This window comes from Crotalus tigris, unplaced genomic scaffold (assembly GCF_016545835.1).
Source record: "Crotalus tigris isolate CLP2741 ecotype Arizona unplaced genomic scaffold, ASM1654583v1 scf7180000023742.128080, whole genome shotgun sequence".
In the NCBI taxonomy this organism is placed as follows: Eukaryota; Metazoa; Chordata; class Lepidosauria; order Squamata; family Viperidae; genus Crotalus; species Crotalus tigris.
In genome coordinates, this window is record NW_024100152.1 from 105001 (window position 1) to 127507 (window position 22507).

Genomic DNA, 22507 nt, shown 5'->3' on the forward strand with positions numbered 1-22507 from the left:
CTGGTTGAAAAACACTGGACTTCGACGGCCCTTCTGGTCTCTTCCAACTCTATCATTCGTGGCTGGCTGGGGTGTTCTGGGACTTGAAGTCCAGATCTCTTAAAATCTGGTTGAGAAACACTGGACTTCGACAGCCCTTCTGGTCTCTTCCAACTCTATCATTTGTGGCTAGCAAATTAACCAATTTGTCACGTAGCAGATTCAGTTTGGCGCTGTCCTGTGGTCCGAATTCAAGGACTTCCCGTACCCGCTTGGTTCTGGGTTCAAACCGTTGTCTTGTTAGCAGCTCTTTCTCCCCTTCTTCAAAGTCTTTCCTCCTTTCCTCTGCCGTGTTTCGTACCTCTGTGGAATTTATTTAGTTAATTAGATCGTTGATACGGCCACCCACATCTTACAGGAAGGACTCTGGGTTGTATCCAAAGACTTTAAAAAAAACAAAACACCTCCAACAGCGGCGTGCGCGCCAGTCTGAAAATATATCTTTTGATTGTCTTCAGAGCAATAAAATGATGGATGATTCACGCTCGCCCGTTTTGTCTTGCACACACAAGCACACTCGTAGGGAACTGGAGAGGGCTTTGGGCTTCTCGTAATTCCATCACAAAGCGAAGTAGGAGAGGATCTGTTTCGGCCCGACGCAATTTCTGGTGAGCGTCCCACCGGCAGAGGCTCTCTTGCGGGCACAACAGGCGATACGTATTTTAATTAAATTCTTTCTTTTTTTCCCCGCACGCCAAGATCAAGGGCGTCATTAGTCCCTTCGTAAATCAACTCACACCTGAATTATACTTTGGAAAGGATCTGATGTGCTGCGTGGAGAAGGATGCAGAATTTCTCCTCTTGGAAGGCCAACCGTAGAGTTGGCCACAACTCCTGCCTTGGATTGTCACCGTGTGTAGACTTTGGCCAGGTCAACCCTGAGACCGAGGGAAGCTATAGAAGAAAAGTCCCAAATAGTTGTCCCAAAGGTGCTTTTTTCAAGAGGCAACTGGACTTCTTTGTTTTTCTTTGAAGACGTTTCGCTACTCATCCCGGAAGCTTCTTCAGCTCTGACAGGATGGTGGAGGAATGGAAGGATTTATACTCCTTGCAGGAAAACTGGTCATTTGCATTCTTTTAGAGGGTCGTTGAGGCCACCTGGAGGTTTGTCTGTGTCCTCAGGGTCACCTGAGTGGTGCAAATGGGTGTGGAGCCTTCTTGGAACTGCTGAAAGGACCGTGTTGTAGATTGGAGGTAGATGATGTTATATCCCCCTTGCCTCTGTTGAGGGAGGGCTGCTCAATTTTGACACAGATGGCCTCTTGGACCCCTCTTTCAAACCCAGGGGTCCCCCTCTGTCCAAAATGTGGAAATAATAATAATAATAATAATAATAATAATAGGAGAACATAAATACAAAGACCTACAAATAGAAATAGAAAGACTGTGGCAAAAGCAAGCAAGGGTAGTACCAATAGTCATAGGCTCCTTGGGTGCAATCCCAAAAAACTGGAGCACCACTTGAACACCATTGGCATTGACAAATTCGCTATTAGTCAATTGCAAAAGGCGGCCTTATTAGGAACTGCTTCCAGCCTGCGACGATATCTGTAATACCATCAAACATCCACATCTGCCTATCCCAGGTCCTGGGTAAGGACTCGATAGGTAGACAAAATGCCAAATCCAGTCTGAACATCTGGCTGACTGTGCGATGATCCATAATAATAATAATAATAATGTGCAGATGTGTTTGAACTGCAGCTCCCACAATTCCTCTCTGCTGATTAATCTTCAGCTTCCAAGTCCATAGACACATCAACCATAATAATAATGATAATAATAATAATAATAATAAAGTTGGAAGGGATCTTGGAGGTCATCTACTCCAACCCCCTGCTCAGGCAGGAAACCCTATACCATTTCAGACAAATGGCTGTCCAGTCTCTTCTTAAAAACTTCCAATGTTGGAGCATTCACCGCTTCTGGAGGCAGGTTGTTCCACTGGTCAATTGTTCTCACTGTCAGGAAGTTTCTCCTTAGTTCTAGGTTGCTTCTCTCCTTGATTAGTTTCCATCCATTGCTTCTTGTCCTGCCTTCAGGCGCTTTGGAGAATAGCTTGACTCCCTCTTCTTTGGGGCAGCCCCTGAGATACTGGAAGGCTGCTATCATGTCCCCCCTCGTCCTTCTCTTCATTAAACTAGACATCCCCAATTCCAGCAACCGTTCCTTATATGTTTTAGCCTCCAGTCCCCTAATCATCTTTGTTGCTCTTCTCTGTACTCTTTCCAGAGTCTCAACCTCTTTTTTACATCGTGATGACCAAAACTGGATGCAGTATTCCAAGTGTGGCCTTACCAAGGCATTGTAGAGTGGTATTAACACTTCCCGTGATCTTGATTCTATCCCTCTCTTAATGCAGCCTAGCACTGTGTTGGCCTTTTTGGCAGCTGCAGTACACGGCTGGCATATCGGCTGGACAATCTGAATTGGTCCTGCAGGTCAACCGCTTTATGCATCGCAGTCCCCACCATGCAGACGAAGCTGGTTGAAGAAGGGTGGATTACCCTCATGTTCTCAGTTTAAAGTGTTGGCATATCTCTGAACCACATGAGATCCCACAACAACGGGAACACTCAGGTGTGGTCCCTTTGCAGGCAGATATCTTGGTGTGAGTCACCTCCAACTTCCTCCTAACACAGCTTCAGTTACAGGAACAGCCAACTGTCTCATATTGAAAAGATATCAGGGTTAGATTCACCTCTAGCTTCCTTCTAAAGCAGTGGTTCTCAACCTTTTTAATGCCGCGACCCCCAACCGGTCGTAAGTCAAGGACTACTCAACCGGTCGTAAGTCGAGGACTACTCAACTGGTGCAGCCCCGTTTGCAGAATGGGACTTTTGGCGGGCTCAGCAGGGCAGAGACAGCCTGGACAATTCCTATTGGCTTTTGAAAGCCAATAGAATTAGACTCTATTCAAGAGAGTCTATTCTATTGGCTTTCAAAAGCCAATAGAATAAAAGGGAGTAGCACAGCTAAGGAAAAGGGGGAAAAAATGGCGGACTGCGTTGTTTGGCGACCCCCGTGAAATGGTCGTTCGACCCCAAATGGGGTCCCGACCCACAGGTGGAGAACCACTGTTCTAAACAGACTCAAGTGACAGGAAGTCCCGATGGTGGTTTCATTTGTGAAGGAGATAAAATCAGTTAGATTCATCTTAATTCTAACAGCTTCAGTTACAGGTGCCCCAATTGTGGTCTCATTTGACGAAGGCATCATGGTTAGAGTCACTTCCTTCGAACACAAGATTCAACTGCGGTTCTTTGACTGAGCGACAACTCGTGTGGTCTGAAGCCCAAAAAAGCGAACACAATCCTTGGTTGTAGAAACAGTGGCGTAGAATCAAAACCGCATGGCGTATTAGTCCTGCTTTACAAAGCCTTAGTAAGGCCGCACCTGGAATAGGGCATCCAGTTTTGGTCACCACGAAAAAGACCTTGAGATGTTGGGAAAAGTGCAGAGAAGAGCAACTAAGAGGGTCAAAGGCCTGGAGACCAAAACATAGGAAGAACGGTTGCAAGAACTGGGCATAGCCAGTCTAGTGAAGAGAAGGATTAGGGGTAACATGATAGTAGCATTCTAGTATTTGAGAAGTTGCCACAAAGAGGAGGGGGTCAACTTAATTTCCAAAGCACCAGAAGGCAAGACATGAAACAACGGATGGAGACTTATCAAGGAGAGAACCAACCTGGAATTAAGGACAAACTTCTTAACAGTGAGGACAATTAACTGGTGGAACAACTTGCCTCCAGAAGTTGTAGGTGCTCCATCATAAGAAGAGATTGGACAACCGTTTGTCTGAAACAGTACTATAGGGTCTTCTGCTTGAGCAGAGGGCTGGATTAGATGACCACCGAGGTCCAGCTCTTTTCTGATCGATTCTGATTGGTTGGAGTCATTGAACCATCAGCTCAGAGCTCTTCTGATGACTTGACTTGGTTCTCCAGCCTCATTCTCAGCCGGGAGAAGAATGGAAGGACAACCTTGCTGTCCTTCAAAGATCTTCCATCCTTCTCGGCCAGCCCAGGCAGGAGAGGAGGGCGGGTGAAATCCAGCCCATCGATGGGCAGCGGACCGGAGGAGGTCATCCCACCCCACTGGGGACCACCTACAGTTTGGATGACCTCTGCGAACCGATGTTGAGTCACTCTCTTCCTTCCGCTCGGCTGGAGCGACGAACCCAGAAGCACTGTAACAACGTGTGCCATTTGTCACCCTTGTCCGTTCAAGGGTTGTTATTATCTTGTCATTTTGGTGGCTTCCAATTCTGGGCGACGAGCTTCATTTCACCCGGAGTGACAGGCTTACAAAATTCCTGCCGGGGTCACCGAGGATGATGGGATGGAGGCACCTGGTTCTCCACCAGAAGCCGCGTCTCTGCTCCGAGGGCCTCGGTGGATGTCTCAGAGAAGGACGTTTATTTATTTATTTATTTCCCCCCTGATCATTCTTGTCTTCCCGTCAGAGAGACCCGAGCTTTGCGTTGCCGGTTGCGCTTCGGGCAAGCTCTCCAGATGAGGAGTAAATTATTTGTTCTTTTCTGCCGTCCGACGCGAAGGAATCGAGCGAGCTCAGCGAACACCGAGGTCCCAAGAGGACACTGAGCTACAAGGGGATGGAAGGACATTGACGGACAGGGTGGAAAGCAAGGAGGCTTTGTTTGAAATTCCCGGAGTTGGGAGGAGAGTAAGAGAAGCATCTCTCCTTTTCTCTCTCTCTCTCTCTCTCTCTCTCCTCCCTCCCTCTCCCTCTTTCCCTTCCTCCTTCTCTTCCTCTCCCTCTCCCTTACTCTCTTCCTGTCCCTCTCTTTCCCTCTCTCCCTCCCTCTCGCTCTTTCCCTCTTGCCCTCCCCTTCTCCCTCCCTCTCTCCCTCTCTTTCCCTCCCTCTCTCCCTCCCTCTCGCTCCTTCCCCCTTCTCCCTCCCTCTCTCCCTCCCTCTCCTTCTCCCTTTTCTCTCTCTCCCCTCCCTCCCTCTTGCCCTTCCCCCTCTTCTTCTCCCTCTCTCTCTTCCTCCTTCTCCTTCTCCCTTTTCTCTTTCTCCCCTCCCTCCCTCTCTTTCCCTCCCTCTCTCTCCCCTCCCTCCCTCTCTCCCTCCCTCTCCTTCTCCCTTTTCTCTCTCTCCCCTCCCTCCCTCTTGCCCTTCCCCCTCTTCTTCTCCCTCCCTCTCTCCCTCCCTCTCCTCCCTTTTCTTTCTCCCCTCCCTCCCTCTCTTTCCCTCCCTCTCTCTCCCCTCCTCCCCTCCTTCCCTCTCTTCTCCTTTTCTTCCTCTCCGCCCGCCCTTCCCCCCCTTCTTCTTCTCCCTCCCTCTCTCCCTCCCTCTCCTCCCTTTTCTTTACCTCCCGCCCTCCTTTCCCTCCCTCTCTCCCCCTCCCTCCTCTCTCCCTCCTCTCTTCTCCCTTTTCTCTCTTCCCCTCCTCCCTCTTCCTTCCCCTCTTCTTCTCCCTCCCTCTCTCCCTCCCTCTCCTTCTCCCTTTTCTCTTCTCCCCTCCCTTCCCTCTCTTCCCTCCCTCTCTCTCCCCTCCCTCCCTCTCTCCCTCCCTCCTCCTTCTCCCTTTTCTCTCTCTCCCCTCCTCCCTCTTGCCCTTCCCCCTCTTCTTCTCCTCCCTCGCTCTTCCCTCCCTCCCTATTCTCTTCTCCCCTCCCTCCCTCTCTTTCCCTCCCTCTCTTCCCCCCCCTCCCTCTCTACGCCCTCTCCTTCTCCCTTTCTCTCTCTCCCCTCCTCCCTCTTGCCCTTCCCCTCTTCTTCTCCTCCTCTCTCCGTCCCTCTCCTCTTTTTTCCCCCTCCCTCCTCTCTTTCCCCTCCTTCCCTCCCTCTCTCTCTCCCCCTTCTCCTTTTCTCCTCTCTCCCTCCTCCCTCTTATTCCCCCTTCTCCCTCCCTCTCTCCCTCCCTCTCCTTCTCCCTTTTCTCTTTCTCCCCTCCCTCCCTCTCTTTCCCTCTTGCCCTTCCCCCTCTCTTCCTCTCCCTCTCTTCTTCTCCCTCTCTTCCCTTCCCTCTCTCTCCCTCCCTCCCTCCCTTTCCCTCTTGCCCTTCCCTCTCTTCTTCTCCCTCCTCTCTTCCCCTCCCTCCTTCTCTCTTTTCTCTCTCCCCTCCCTCCCTTTTGTTCCCTCTTTCCCTTCCCCTCTCTTCCTCCCTCCCTCTCTTCTTCTCCCTCCCTCCCTCTCTTTCCTTCGCCCTTTCCTCTCAGCTCTCTCCCTTGCCCTCCCTCTCCCTCTCTCCCTCCTTCTCTCCCTCTTTCCTTCTTTTCCTCTCTCTCTCTCTCTCTCTCTCTTGATTCCTCTCCCTCTCCCCCTCTCTTTTGCCTTTTTTTCCTTCTCTCTGTTTCCTCCCCCTTCTGTCTCTCCCCTGTTCTCTCTCTCACACTGTCTCTCTGTCTCTCTTTCGGTGCCTCGGTTTCCCCACATTCAAGGCTGTGAACACCCCAGCATTCCAACTGTGCCTTTTCCATCCTCACCAAAGGGACAAAGGTTTCCCCTGCACCCCAGCAGCCGTTCTTCCAAAGCTCGAGCACAAGACCCTCATATTGACGTGATCCACATCTGACCCCTCACAAGACCCTCACCTGACGTGACCGACACCTGACCCATCCAAGACCCCCATCTGATGTGACCCACACTTGATCCATCACCAGACCCATCACAAAACTCTCATCTGAAGTGACCTACATCTGACCCCTTACAGGACCCTCACCCAATGTGGCCCATCACAAGACCCATCCAAGACCCCTCACAAGACCCATATCTGACATGACCCACACCTGACCCATCACAGGACCCTCACCCAATGTGGCCCATCACAAGACCCATCCAGGACCCCTCACCAGACCCATCTCTGACATGACCCACACCTGATCCATCACAAGAACCTCATCCGATGTGGCCCATCAGAAGACCCATCCAAGACCTCCATCTGATGTGAACCACGCTTGATCCATCACCAGACCCATCAAAAAATTCTTACCTGTTGTGACCTACATCTGGCCCCTCACAAGAACCTCAACTGACCCATCCCAAGACCCATCACCAGATCCTCATCTGACTTGACCTACATCTGACCCCTCGCAGGACCCTCACCTGATGTGGCCCATCACAAGACCCATCCAACACCCCTCACAAGACCCATATCTGACATGACCCACACCTGACCCTTCACAAGACCCATCACAAGAACGTCCCCTGACATGACCCTCCCTTGAGGTGGCCCTCAACTGAAGTGCCCTCCCCATCACCAGATCCACGGAAGCCCTTAGAAACAGAAACTAGCCTGGGAACAAAAATGTTCAGAAACGAAGCCACAACCTGCAGATATTCACTCTTCTCCATCACTGCCCCAACTGCCTGCCTCCCGCCCGTCCTCGGCTTCAGAGGAGAAGCTGGCCCAGACTCTGACAAGCAGAGACCTTTTCACAAAGCCTCTGGATCAGATGTGGAATCACAGCAGAGGTGAGAGCTGACAGCGGAGGATTCATTCTGGCCAAATGTCATGTTTTGAAGGTCAGGGCCTCCCACCCGTGAGCTCAGCCGCAGGAAGGGAGGAAGAAGAAAGGGAAAGAAAAAATATCGCCAGGCGGTTCATATTGGTCCAAGAATAGTCTCTCTCTCTGTCTCTCTCTTCCTCTCTCTCTCTTTCTTCCTCTCTTCTTTCTCTTCTTTTTTCTTTCTCTTTCTCTCTCTTTTTCTCTCTCCCTCCTCTCTGTTCTTTTTCTTCTCTCTCTCTCTCTCTCTCTCTCTTTCTTTCTCTCTTTCTTCCTCTTCTTTCTTCTCTCTCTCTCTTCTCTCTGTTCTTTTTCTTTCTCTTCTCTCTCTTTCTTCCTCTCTTCTTTCTCTTCTTCTCTCTCTCTCTTCTCTCTGTTCTTTTTCTTTCTCTTTCTCTTTTTTCTCTCTCTCTGTTCTTTCTCTTCTCTCTCTGCTCTCTCTCTCTCTTTCTTTTCTCTTTCTTCCTCTTCTTTCTCTTCTTTCTTCTCTCTTCTCTCTCTCTTTCTTTCTTTTCTCTTTCTTCCTCTTCTTTCTCTTCTTTCTTTTCTCTTTCTTCCTCTTCTTTCTCTTCTTTCTTCTCTCTTCTCTCTCTCTTTCTTTCTTTTCTTTCTTCCTCTTCTTTCTCTTCTTTCTTTTCTCTTTCTTCCTCTTCTTTCTCTTCTTTCTTCTCTCTTCTCTCTCTCTTTCTTTCTCTCTTTCTCTTTTTTCTCTCTCTCCTCTGTTCTTTCTCTTCTTTCTCCTCTCTCTTTCTTTCTCTCTTTCTTCCTCTCTTCTTTCTCTTCTTCTCTCTTTCTTTCTCTCCCTTTCTCTCTCTCCTCTCTCTTCTTTCTCTTCTTTCTCTTCTCTCTCTCTGCTCTTTCTCTCTTTCTTCCCCTCTTCTTTCTCTTCTCTCTCTCTCTTCTCTCTCTCTATCTTCTCTCTTTCTTCCTCTCTTCTGTCTCTTCTTTCTTCTCTCTCTCTTTCTTTCTCTCTCTCTCTCCCTCTCTCCCTCTCCCTGTGATCCATGAGCCAATTTTACAAAGAAGGTAAATAAAGCTTCTGAAATCAGCACTGATTTAGACACAGGCATAGAATCGAACACCTCAAAAACCAAGATCCTGGTCGTCAGCGAACATCCCGTTAATTTACCACTAAAAAATTCAGAAGGAGTACCACCAGAAAAAGTTGAAAGGATCACACACCTCGGTTCTAATCTACACGAAAGCTGGGACATGACCGCTGAAGTAAAGACAAGGGTAGAGAAAGCTCAAACAGCATTCTTCAAAATGAAAAAAGGTCTTCTGCAGTCACGACATCAGCCTAAGACTGGGGCTTGTGAGATGCTATATTTTTTCTATCCTGCTCTATGGAGTAGAGCAGTGTTTCTCAACCTTGACCATTTTAAGGCATGTGGACTTCAACTCCCAGAATTCCACAGCCAGCATTGCTGGCTGTGGAATTCTGGGAGTTGAAGTCCACATGCCTTAAAATGGTCAAGGTTGAGAAACACTGGAGCAGAGAGCTGGTCTCTGACAGAAGGCCACCTGAAGAGACTGGAAGCCTTTGAAATGTAGATTGACAGGCGGCTGTTACGTAGAAGCTGGGTTGACAAGATCAGAAATGAGGAGGGGATCAGCCGCCTGGGAAAGCCCAGGGAAATCATCAAAACAATTAAAAAACGAAAATTAGAATATTTTGGACACATGATGCGACACCCAGAAAAATACAGCATGCTCCATTTAATCCTCCAGGGAAAGACGGAAGGCCAACGAGGTCCAGGCAGAAGAGGAACATCCTGGCTTCAAAATCTAAGGGACCGGTTTGGACAAAACTCAGCAGCACTTTTTTGTGCGGCTGCTGATAAAAACAGGATCGCCAACGTCCAATAACGGATAGGGCACAAGAAGTAGAAGAAGATAGAATCAAAGGCATCACTTGTCTGAGACAGTACTATAGGTTCTCCTGCTTGAGCAGGGGGCTGGACTAGAAGACCTCCAAGGTCCCTTCCAGCTCTATTCCGTTCTAAAATCAGGTGAAGTGTTAGTAGCACTTTGTAAAGCTTTAGTAAGGCCACACCTGGAATACCTGCACCCGGTTTTGCTCACTACGTTACAAAAAAAAAAAAAAAAAGGAATTGAGACTTTGGAAAAAGTGCCGAAAAGAGCAACTAAAATGGTGAAAGGGCTGGAGACTAAAATATAGGAAGAACAGTTGCAGAATTTGGGTTTGGCGAAAAGAAGGATGAGGGGTGACATGACAGCAGCATTCCAGTATCTCAGGGGCTGCCCCAAAGAAGAGGGAGTCAAGCTATTTTCCAAAGCGCCTGAAGGCAGGACAAGAAGCAACGGATGGAAACTAAGCAAGGAGAGAAGCAACCTGGAACTAAGGAGAAACTCCCTAACAGTGAGGACAATTAACCAGTGGAACAGCTTGCCACCAGAAATCGTGGGCGCTCCATCATTGGAGATTGTTAAGAAGAGACTAGACAGTCACTTGTCTGAGATGGTATAGGGTCTCCTGCTTGAGCAGGGGGCTGGACTAGAAGACCTCCAAGGGCCCTCCAGCTCTGTTCTATTCTAAAATGGATCAAGGCAGGAAGCACGCAAAATAAAACAAGGGCAGTTTAGATTGCATCCACTGTGAATCCTCTTGACTTTTTCGACCATGTCCTGGGGACCCTTCGGAAAACCAAGATTTGACGTCTGCCAGAACTGCCTAAGAATTGGTTGTATCTGTCAAGGAGACCCAGAGGCCTGTGAGGACCTGCTGAAGACTAAAGACGTGGTCCCCAGCACCGTGTGCCTTTGCCGGGAAAGCAGAATTTAATTCACCAACAACAAAACGATAAGGAGTTTATTAGCAGCTTATCTTTTAAGCAGCAGCTCACTCACAGCTGCCAAACTGCAGATGCCAAAAAACAACCCAACTCCAAGAAACTCTACCTTAATGAATTCATTAATAACGTAGGTCTATCGCCGTTTCCAGGATTCTGTCATTTCCCCCTTAATCCTTGGCCTGAAAAAACAGCTTATTAAAAGTCTTTGTAATTCTGCTTTTCTTTGGGGGGGGGGCTGCCGAGCGCTCGATAGCTTCCCAAAATAACAATCTCCACCCCAGCGTTTCCACCAGGAAGTTTTTTTTTCCTCTGACTTCCACCATCATCATCGTCATGGAAACCACGCCGAAGAAAACTTTGATAAGGCTGAAATGTTCCGGAACAAAGTGCTTTTTTTGGGGGGGGGGGACAGGTGAAAAGCAAAAACGGAACCGTCCGGCTACGATTTTGCGCAGGTAGATAAGCAGCCGGAAGAGTGAAGTATTTGAAGAGCAATCGTTTTGCTAACAATTTAGTGTGGCTCCGTTAAGCTTTGGGCCTATGTGTGGTAAACCAATGGCCCAGAAAATATGATGTGGATGGCAGGAAGAATAGAATTCAACTAAATATTGCTATATCCGAGCAGATAATGTCCCACAATCAGTGATGAAATAGAAGTGGAAAGCGGTAGCGAACTGCAACATGGCCAATCTTCAAATCAGCTAGAACAGTGTTTCTCAACAGAATGGAGTGGAATAGAATAGAATAGAATAGAATAGAATAGAATAGAATAGAATAGAATAGAATAGAATAGAATAGAATAGAATAGAATTACAGGATAGAATAGAACAGAACAGAACAGAACAGAATAGAATAGAATAGAACAGAACTGGAAGGGACCTTGGAGGTCTTCTAGTCCAGCCCCCCGCTCAAGCAGAAGAACCTATACCATCTCTAAGTGACCGTCTAGCCCAGGGGTAGGCAATCTTGGCTCTTTTATGACTCGTGGACTTCAACTCCCAGAATTCCTGAGCCAGCATGGGGAAACTATGGTCCCTTCATGACTTGTGGACTTCAACTCCCAGAATTCCTGAGCCAGCGTGGGAGAACTATGGCCCCTTCATGACTCGCGGACTTCAACTCCCAGAATTCCTCAGCCAGCATGGGGGAGCTAGGGCCCCTTCATGACTCGTGGACTTCAACTCCCAGAATTCCTCAGCCAGCATGGGGAAAACTTTGGCTCCTTCATGACTGGTGGACTTCAACTCCCAGAATTCCTCAGCCAGCATGGGGAACTATGACCCCTTCATGACTCATGGACTTCAACTCCCAGAATTCCTCAGCCAGCCTGGCTCAGCTTGGAAACCTCTCCCTTTCCCCTCAGCATGGCTGGCTCAGGAATTCTGGGAGTTGAAGTCCACGAGTCATAAAAGAGCCCAGGTTTCCTACCCCTGGTCTAGCCTCTTGTTAAAAATCTCCAGTGATGGAGCGCCCATGATTTCTGGTGGCAAGCTGTTCCACTGGTTAATTGTTCTCACTGTTAGGAAGTTTCTCCTTAATTCCAGGTTGCTTCTCTCCTTGATTGGTTTCCAATCAATGTTTCTCATCCTTCCTTCTGGTGCTTTGGAGAATAATTTGACCCCCTCTTCTTTGTGGCAGCCCCTCAAATACTGGAACACTGCTATCGTGTCTCCCCTATTTCTTCTTTTCTTTAGACTAGCCAAACCCAAGTCCCGCAGCCGTTCTTCGTATGTTTTGGTCTCCAGGCCTTGGATCATCTTAGTTGCTCTTCTCTGAATTTTTTCCAAACTCTCAACATCTTTTTTGTGATATGGTGACCAAAACTGGCTGTAGTATTCCAGATATGGCCTCACTAGGGTTTTATAAAGCGGTAGTAATACTTTGCATGATCTTGATTCTATGCCTCTGTTTATTGGACACTAATACTTCTTGGTCTAAGCCAATTTGTCCAGGACCAATCTTGTTTCATTTTTGTCCTCATGCTAAAACAGGCTTAATTTAATCGCGACAACTGCAGCTTCGAAGGAAAGAAGCTATGATCAACAATCGTGTTTCAATGGATTATTCACAGCTTGATGAGGAGGTACTTGGGGCTGATTGTAGGGTGCACCGTTTCGGTAGAACAAGGGGGAAAAAAAAACCCCAAAATAATAAACTTCCAAGATCAACCCGTGCAGAGACGGGTGGAAGGCAAGCAAAGGGAGGGGAAAAAAAAAAAAAAACTTCAGGTGCTGCCTGGAGTGATAGAAATGAGGGATGCAAATTTTTAAATTAGATTAACTAACTCAATTATGTTCAATTAACTCATTGAATTTGTGCATTGAGCTGCACAAGAGCTGGGCAGTGGGATCAGGCAGAAACCGCTGAAGACAACCACAATTGCCTGAGAATGATACACGCACATCCAGGTTTGACTTATGGTTCACACACACACACACACACACACACACACACACACACACACACACCCCTGCAACACCGACAGTTTAGAATTAGGGTTACAATGGCCATTGCAAGCCACTAAATCAGTGTTTCTCAACCTTGACAATTTTAAGGCATGTGGACTTCAACTCCCAGAATTCCACAGCCAGCAATGCTGGCTGTGGAATTCTGGGAGTTGAAGTCCACATGCCTTAAAATTGTCAAGGTTGAGAAACATTGCACTAAATAGACTCTCCAGTCCCTGTTATCTTTCTTGGAGTACAGACTACCAGAGTTGAAAGGGACCTTGGAGGTCATATAGTCCAGCCCCCTGCTCAAGCAGGAGGCCTGCTGCCATTTCAGACAAATGGCTGTCCAATCTCTTCTTAAAAGCCTCCAGTGATGGAGCACCTACAACATCTGGTGGCAAGCTGTTCCACTGGTTAATTGTCCTTACCGTTAGGAAGTTTCTCCTTAATTCCAGCTTGCTTCTCTCCTTGGTCGGTTTCCATCCATTGCTTCTTGTCTTTCCTTCTGGTGCTTTGGAGAATAGCTTGATTCCCTCTTCTTTGGGGCAGCCCCTGAGATACTGGAATATTGCTATTATGTCCCCCCTCGTCCTTCTCTTCATTAAACTAGACACCCCCAATTCTTGCAACCGTCCTTTGTATATTTTAGCCTCCATTTTCCTAATCGTCTTTGTTGCTCTTCTCTGCCCTCTTTCCAGAGTCTCAGCATCTTGAGACTGATTGATTGCTGGGTCTTCTATCCACCGCAAAGCCACAAAGTGCTTCCTCTCAGCTCTTATCACAGAAAGGGGACATCTAAAGTGGGACGGGGACCTTAGAGGGCTTCTAGACGAACCTTAAATCATCCTAGGCAAAGGATTGTCCGATTTTTTTTCTTTGGAAGTCTCTGGTGAGGATGAAACCAGGCCAAAATTCAGCCCTTAAGCCTCACCTGCTGGCTGCAGTTGGAATCATCCTGGCTTCAAGTTCAATTCTTCCCACACGAAAGATGCTTTTTTGGAAGGAAGGAAGGAAGGAAGGAAGGAAGGAAGGAAGGAAGGAAGGAAGGAAGGAAGGAAGGAAGGAGAAGACAGACAGAAAGAGAAAGAAAGAAAAAGAAAGAAAGAAAGAAAGAAAGAAAGAAAGAAAGAAAGAGAAAGACACAGAAAGAGAAAGAAAAAGAGAGAAAGAAAAAAGAAAGGAAGGAAAGAAAGAAAGAAGAAAGAAAGAGAAAAAGAAAGACAGAAAGAAAAAGAAAAAAACAGAAAGAGAAAGAAAAAGAAAAAGACAAAGAAAGAAAGAAAGAAAGAAAGAAAGGAAGAAAGGAAGAAAGAAAGAAAAAGAGAGAGAGAGAAAGGTTCATGTCCCAAAAGCAGCGGTCTCTTAATCTCTGCCATTTTTTCTGTGCAAGACGCAGAACTGGTTTTCCCGCAGAGGAGTTTCCAGTGCGGATTTTACTAACTGTGTTAGGTTTAAGCCAGGGGACGTAGAAGTGGGTGAGAAGCAGGGGGGAATGGTTAAATTAAAGAGGAAAGCGGGCAGATGTCCTCTCGTATCCGTCCTTTTTATCGGTTTATTGTTCGTTTTAATATTTTAACTTATTTTTTTAAAAAAAAATTAAAGAGGAAAGATTTTTGACGGACTCTTCTTGTAGTTTTCCACCCATTTTGTTAAAGGCATCACTTTGGCTTATAACGTGAGTGTGTTTCTATCACATAAAGAAATAAATAAATGTGTGACCTTCCCCCCCCCTCCCGCCTCTTGGGGTAACCTCAATAAGAGAGAGAGAGAGAGATGATATAGATAGATAGATAGATAGATAGATAGATAGATAGATAGATAGATAGATAGAGATGGATGGGTGGATGGATGGAGAAATAGATAGATAGATAGATAGGATAGATGGAGAAATAGATAGATAGATAGATAGATAGATAGATAGATAGATAGAGATAGATAGATAGATAGATAGATAGATAGATAGATAGATAGATAGATAGATAGAGATCTAGAAATAGATGATATAGATAGATAGATAGATAGATAGATAGAGATGATAATAGATAGATAGATGATGATAGATAGATAGATAGATAGATAGATAGATAGATAGATAGATAGATAGATAGAGATAGATAGATAAATAGAGATAGATAGATAGATAGAGAAATAGATAGATAGATAGATAAAATCTAGAGATAGATAGATAGATAGATAGATAGATAGATAGAGATGGATGGATGGATGGAGAAATAGATAAATAGATGATAGAGATAGATAGATAGATAGATAGATAGATAGATAGATAGATAGATAGATAGATAGAAAGATAGATGATAGATAGATAGATAGATGATAGATAGAGAAATAGAGATAGATAGATAGATAGATAGATAGATAGATAGATAGATAGATAGATAGATAGATAGATAGATAGATAGATAGATAGATAGATGATGGATGGATAGAGATAGATAGATAGATAGATAGATAGATAGATAGATAGATAGATAGATAGATAGATAGATAGATAGATAGATAGATAGATAGACAGATAGATAAATAGATGGATGGATGGATGGATGGATGGATGGATGGATAACCTTTATTGTCATTTTTTTCCTGTGGGCCCAACGGCGCCCATTAAAAATGAAATTTAGTTGCTTCCTCTCAAAGTGTACACACCTACGTAACACACCTTTAAAACACACTCTATACAACAATTTAGCAGTCCCCGTTTCTTCCAGGCTTTTACCGCCTGCATCCCCCAGTCACCGAGTTATTTCCCAGAAGCAAACAAATAAAAGGAGAGTTTAAAAAAAAAAAAAAAAAAAAAGAGGGGGGGAGAAGAAAGCTGGCTCGCCAGGCGCCCGGGAACCCAGCAACAGCTCCATTGGGGGGGGGGAGATCTAATTGCTAGACTCATTGGCCGTGGAGACCTCGGGAGATAATGACCCGCCAGATAGCATTAAGCCTTTAGGAGAGGGTACCACGCGGCTGGCCAGCCGGGCCAGGCGCTCCGGGAAACGTAGGTGGAGGCCTTGGTGCCAGCTGCTGGGAGACGTTAATGGCCCAGCATCATCTCCTGGGCTGGGCGGCTGGCACCGTTGGCACCTAGCGTGGCTGTCTGAATGGGAACTAATTGGAGCTGGCTGGCAGCGTCTCTTGCCAACAGCCGCCTCGCCCGGCCCTTTGGACAGCTCCAGGCATCTATTTTTATTTTTATTTTTATTATTTGGAAAGGAGCCACCTTACGACCGGGTGCCCAGGCCGGTGGGATGGCGAAGCGTTCCAGAGATGTGCCAGGAGGCACCTTGGCGTGTCTGCGTGGCGTGGCGGGGGCCTTCCGGGGCTCATGCATGCAGGAGTGCCGGCTTCCCCAAACGGGACGGTTCCGTGCTCAAAACGGAGCCAGGGAAGCCGAGAGAGCCCAAATCCCATAATTACAGCTCAATTTCGGATCAGCGGGAACCTTAGGAAGGAATCGCACTGGCAACGGCTGAGCCTGGGGGGGGGGTGGAGGCTGGGGGGGGCAGAGTGTTTGTAAGGCAAAATTGGCAGAGGAGCCCTTTCTGTGCCGTTATATGCCCTGGGGAATTCAGAGAAGCACGCCAATTCTGGAGAGAGAGGGTTCCCCTTGAGGTCATCCAGGCCAACCCCCTCTCTTCGGCTGGCTGGCTTGTTTGTTTGTTTGTTTGTTTTACTTATTTACTTATTCATTTATTTATTGATTATTATTTTTTTCATCTGGCATCACAGAATACAGCTCTTTCTGTGCATTATATGCCCCGGGGAATTCAGAGAAGCACGCCAATTCTGGAGAGAGAGGGTTCTCCTTGAGGTCATCCAGGCCAACCCCCTCTCTTCTGCTGGCTGGCTTGTTTGTTTGTTTGTTTGTTTGTTTTACTTATTTACTTATTCATTTATTTATTGATTATTATTTTTTTCATCTGGCATCACAGAATACAGCTCTTTCTGTGCATTATATGCCCCGGGGAATTCAGAGAAGCACGCCAATTCTGGAGAGAGAGGGTTCCCCTTGAGGTCATCCAGTCCAACCCCCTCTCTTCGGCTGGCTGGCTGGCTGGTTTGTTTGTTTGTTTACTTACTGATTTACTTATTCATTTATTTATTCATTATTATTTTTTTCATCTGGGATCACAGAATACAGCTCTTTCTGTGGGTTATATGCCCGAGGAATTCAGAGAAGCACGCCAATTCTTGAGAGAGTGGGTTCCCCCCGAGGTCATCTAGTCCAGCGGTTCTCAACCTGTGGGTCGGGACCCCATTTGGGGTCGAACGACCATTTCACGGGGGTCGCCAAACAACGCAGTCCGCCATTTCCCCCCCCTTTTCCTTAGCTGTGTTCCTCCCTTTTCTTCTATTGGCTTTTGAAAGCCAATAGAAGAGACTCTCTTGAATAGAATCTAATTCTATTGGCTTTCAAAAGCCAATAGGAATTGTCCGGGCTGTCTCTGCCCTGCTGAGCCCGCCAAAAGTCCCATTCTGCAAATGGGGCTGCACCAGTTGAGTAGTCCTCGACTTACAACCGGTTGAGTAGTCCTCGACTTATGACCCGTTGGGGGTCGCGGCATTAAAAAGGTTGAGAACCACTGTTCTAGTCCAACAGCTTCTCTTTGGCTGGCTGGCTGGCTAGCTGCCTTATTTCTTTATTTATTTACTTACTTACTTAATTTATTTACTTATTCATTTATTTATTTATTCTTTTTTTTTTTTCATCCAGCGTCACAGAATACAGCCCTTTCTGTGCGTTGTATGCCCCGGGGAATTCAGAGAAGCATGCCAATTCTGGAGAGAGAGGGGTTCCCTTGAGGTCATCTAGTCCAACCCCCTCTCTTCGGCTGGCTGGCTGGCTAGCTGGTTTATTTATTTATTTATTTAATCATTCATTCATTCATTCATTTACTTATTCATTTTTATTTTTAATCCGGTGTCACAGAATACAGCATTAGGGCCTAAGGATTCTACAAAAACAGTACACCAAACGGGTGTCAGAATGCGGGGAGTCCCCGACTTACGACCGCAATCGGGCCCAAGATGTCCGTTGCTAAATGAGACGTTTGCGAAGTGAGCCTTGCCCCGTTTTACGACCTCTCTTGCCTCCGTGGTTAAGCGAATCGCTGCCACCGTTAAGCGAGTCCCGCGGTCGTTAAGCGAATCTGGCTTCCAACCCCCATTGACTCTGCTGGTCAGAAGGTCGCAAAAGGAGATCAGGTGACCCCCCCTCAGGACGCTGCGACCGTCGTAAGTACGTGTCGGTTGCCAAGTGGCCAAATTTTGATCACGTGGGGATGCCACAGTGGTCGTAAGTGTGAAAAACAGGCAAAGGTCACCTTTTTCAGTGCTGTTGTAATTTTGGTCACTAAGTGAACAGTTGTAAGTCGAGGACTACCTGTACACCCCCACTCCCACCTGGAGTCCCTCAGTGAGGGAAATGGGTGGTTTCTAAATGAATAAATACATACATAAATTCTTCCTTTCTCCCTCCCTCCCTCTCTTCCTTCCTTCCTTCTTTCCCTCCTTCAACCTTCCTTCCTTCTTCTCTCCCTCTTTCATTCCTTCCTTCCTTCTCCAGTCTTCCTTCCTTCCTTCCTTTTTATCTATTTCTCTCTCTTTTCTTCCTTCCTTCTTCTCTCCCTCTTTCAATCTTCTTTCTTTCCTTCCTCTTCCTCTTTCTCTTTTCTTCCTTCCTTCTTTTCTTCTTCTCTCCCTCCTTCAACCTTCCTTCCTTCTTTCCTTCCTTCCTTTCTCTCGATCTATCTCTTTCTGTCTTTTCTTACTTACTTCTTCTCTTCCTGTTTCAATCTTCCTTCCTTCCTTTCCTCCCTCTTTCAACCTTCCTTCCTTCCTGTTTATTCTTTTCTCTGTCTTTTCTTCCTTCCTCCCTTCTTTCCTTCCCTCCCTCCTTCAACTTTCCTTCCTCTATTTCCCCTTCCCCTTCCCCTGTTCCTTCCTTCCTGTCTATCTATCTCTTTCCCTCTTTTTTCTTCTTTCCTTCCTTCTTTCCTTCTTCTCTCCCTCTTTCAACCAACCTTCCTTCCTTCCTTCCTCTATTTCCCCTTCCCCTATTCCTTCCTTTGTTCCTTCGTTCCTTCCTTCCTTCCTTTCCTTCTTTCCTTCCTTCCTTCCTTCTTTCCTTCCTGCCTTCCTCCCTCCCTCCCTCCCTCCGCTCATTCATCCTTTCATTCTGGATTGGATTTTCTCTCCTCCCTCCCAGGGACGTTGGCCAAGACCGGCCCGCACAACAGGGGCGCCGTCTGAGATATTTTCAAGGTTTCCGTTTGCGGGACTGGAACCCTTTCAAAGCATCCCCCGCGGCCTCATCCTCTGCCCTTATTTCATTTCTGCCATTTATTCTGCCCCCTGTTTGCAAGCATCCAGCTCCTTCTCCCTGTTGTTTGTGGCTGGCTACTTGTCTGAGGCTCGAACAATACCGCACGGCGATCAAGTGTGTGCTTGCACAAATTGTGTTCCCTTCGAGGAACATAATGGAAGTTGCCATCAATTGCGGTGATTTCTCTGCTCCGAGCCCAGCTTGTCTCTTAACAATGCAATTCTGCACAGTACAAGAGAGATAAAAAAAATCTTCTTTTTCGCGACATGCAGCTCAACGGAGCTATTGATCTGCGCCCGACGGGAGGGTTTTCCCTGGCTGGGGAAAAAAAGGGATTTGTGACCTCGGGATCACACTTTCCTCGCCAAGGGCAGACTGGTGGGAACTGGGGATTGTTGGTTTTTAATGCCCTGGCTTGTCTTCCACCCGTGGGAGGGGGGGGGGAAGGGGGTCCTTATCATTAAATATCTGTTTGGGAACAGGAGCAGAAAGGAGAGGAGCCCCCCCCCCCCCTTCAGGGGACATTTAAAATGTACATTTTGCGTACTGTTTTTATGTTTTCATCGTTTTTCACTCGTACGTTGTCCAGAGTCCCTCTTGAAGCAGAAGGGCAGTTTTTAAAAATTAGATGATAGCTAGCCAGATAGCTGGATGGATGGATGGGTGGATGGATGGATGGATAGACAGACAGATAGGCAGACAGACAATGGAAGTCAGACAGAATAGATTAGAGAGATAGATAAGAGAGCAAGAGAGGAGAGAGAGAGAGAGAGAGAAGAGCAAGAGAGGATAGATAGATAGATAGATAGATAGATAGATAGATAGATAGATAGATAGAAAAGAGCAAGAGAGGATAGACAGATAGATAGATAGATAGATAGATAGATAGATAGATAGATAGATAGATATACAGACAGACAATAGATTATAGATAAGAGAGAGGATAGATAGATAGATAGATAGATAGATAGATAGATAGATAGATAGATAGATAGATAGATAGATAGAGATAGATATACAGATAGACAATAGATTAGAGATAGATAAGAGAAAGACATAGATAGACAGACAGACAATGGATTATAGATAAGAGAAAGAGGATAGATAGATAGATAGGTAGATAGATAGATAGATAGATAGATAGATAGATAGATAGATAGATAGATAGAGATAGATATACAGATAGACAATAGATTAGAGATAGATAAGAGAAAGACATAGATAGATAGACAGACAGACAATAGATTATAGATAAGAGAAAGAGGATAGATAGATAGATAGATAGATAGATAGATAGATAGATAGATAGATAGATAGATATACAGACAGACAATAGATTATAGATAAGAGAAAGAGGATAGATAGATAGATAGATAGATAGATAGATAGATAGATAGATAGATAGACAATAGATTAGAGATAGATAAGAGAAAGAGATAGATAGATAGATAGATAGAGATAGATAGATAGATAGATAGATAGATAGATAGATAGATAGATAAGAGAGAGCAAGAGAGGTTAGATAAACAGACAGACAGACAAACAATAGATTAGAGAGAGGTAGACAGATAAGAGAGAGAGAAATATTGTTAAGTGAATCATGTGGTCATTAAATGAATCCAACTTCCCCCATTGGCTTTGCTGGGCAGCTGGGAGGGTCACCAACGGTGATCACATGACCTCAGGAGACCGCAACCAACCTAAATACAGGCCAGCTGCCAAGCACCTGAATTTTGATCACACGGCCACGGGGATGCTGCCACGGTCGTAAGTGTGAGGACCAGCTGTACGTCACTTTTCTCAGTGCGGCTGTAACTTTCGTCAGGACATGAATGATTGTCAGTCAATGTCTATGTCTATGTCAGTCAATGTCTATGTCTGTCCAGAACAGCTGCCTTATTGGGTTTATCCTCATTGAAACCGATGCACCGTATAGTTCGGTTGCCAAATTCCACATGGCCACTAGGGGTGGAAGGGAGTGGGTTTTGTGCCTGGCTTTGCTGCCCTCTGGTGGTTCAGCTGAGTTCTGCAGCCCAGGTATCGCCTCGAATCAATACAATTTTGTTAAACTTTTCCCAGGTCAGCTGAGGTAGATTCCAGACTAAAAAATACACCCTTGCAGGGGTTACTCCCTGGAGCAATTACCAACTTCATTTATTCAATGTGTTTCCCTCTTTGTGTTACAGGAAAGAGTGTTTGTATACCTCCTGGATGAGGAAGCTCGTCTGACCTGCAGCGATCCACCCCATGACTTCCCGCAGGAGGGCCGACTCAGGTGAGTGCTTCCCAAGGACCTGGGCTAGGCAGATGTGGACGTTTGATTGTGTTGCAGATATTGTCGCAGGATGTCAGCTGTTCTGAGCAAAGCAGCCTTTTGCAATTGACTGATAGTGAAGGTCAGTTGTCAGTGCCGTGTCAACGGTGTTCATGCGATGCTCCAGATTGCACCCAACATGCCTATGACTATTGGTGCTACCTTTGCTTGCTTTTTGTCATATTCCTATTTGTGGGTCTTTGTAATTTGGGATCTCCTGTGGTTGCAGTGTCTCTGGAATGTGTGATCCCATTTTGCTTGCAACAGACTCTGCTATTCCGTTATTGAGTGGAACGGCTTGCCTTCAGAAGCTGTGGATGCTCCAACACTGGAAGTTTTTAAGAAGAGACTGGACAGTCATTTGTCTTGAAATGGCATAAGGTTTCCTGCCTGAGCAGGGGGTTGGACTAGATGACCTCCAAGGTCCCTTTCAATTCTGTTATTCGGTTATTTAGTGGAACGGCTTGGTTTGGCTTCAGAAGTTACGGATGCTCCAACACTGGAAGTTTTTAAGAAGAGACTGGACAGTCACTTGTCTTGAAATGGCATAAGGTTTCCTACCTGAGCAGGGGGTTGGAGTAGATGACCTCCAAGGTCCCTTCCAATTCTGTTACTTGCTTATTTAGTGGAACGGCTTGGCTTGGCTTCAGAAGTTGCAGATGCTCTAATACTGAAAGTTTTTAAGAAGAGACTAGTCAGCTGTTTGTCTGGAATGGTATAGGGTTTCCTCCCTGAGCAGGGGGTTGGACTAGATGACCTCCAACGTCCCTTCCAACTCTATTATTATTATTATTATTATTATTATTATTATTATTATTATTATTATTATTATTATTATCGATCATCGCACAGTCAGCCAGATGTTCAGACTGGATTTGGCATTTTGTCTATCTATCGAGTCCTAACCCAGGACCTGGGATAGGCAGATGTGGATGTTTGATGGTATTACAGATATCGTCGCAGGATGGAAGCAGTTCCTAGTAAGGCCGCCTTTTGCAATTGACTAATATCGAATTTGTCAATGCCAATGGTGTTCAAGTGGTGCTCCAGTTGTTTTGGGATTGCACCTAAGGATCCTATG

The 22507-nt window shown here is 46.1% G+C and overlaps 1 long non-coding RNA gene across 1 annotated transcript in view; it reads left to right on the forward strand.

Annotated features, from left to right (window-relative positions):
- LOC120298096 overlaps window positions 1–21444 on the forward strand; it is a 122107-nt gene extending 100663 nt beyond the window's left edge. Inside the window, exon 3 of the long non-coding RNA XR_005553948.1 lies at window positions 21299–21444. This is a non-coding gene — a long non-coding RNA (uncharacterized LOC120298096). The remainder of the gene's footprint in view (window positions 1–21298) is intronic.
- Window positions 21445–22507: the final 1063 nt, after the last annotated feature.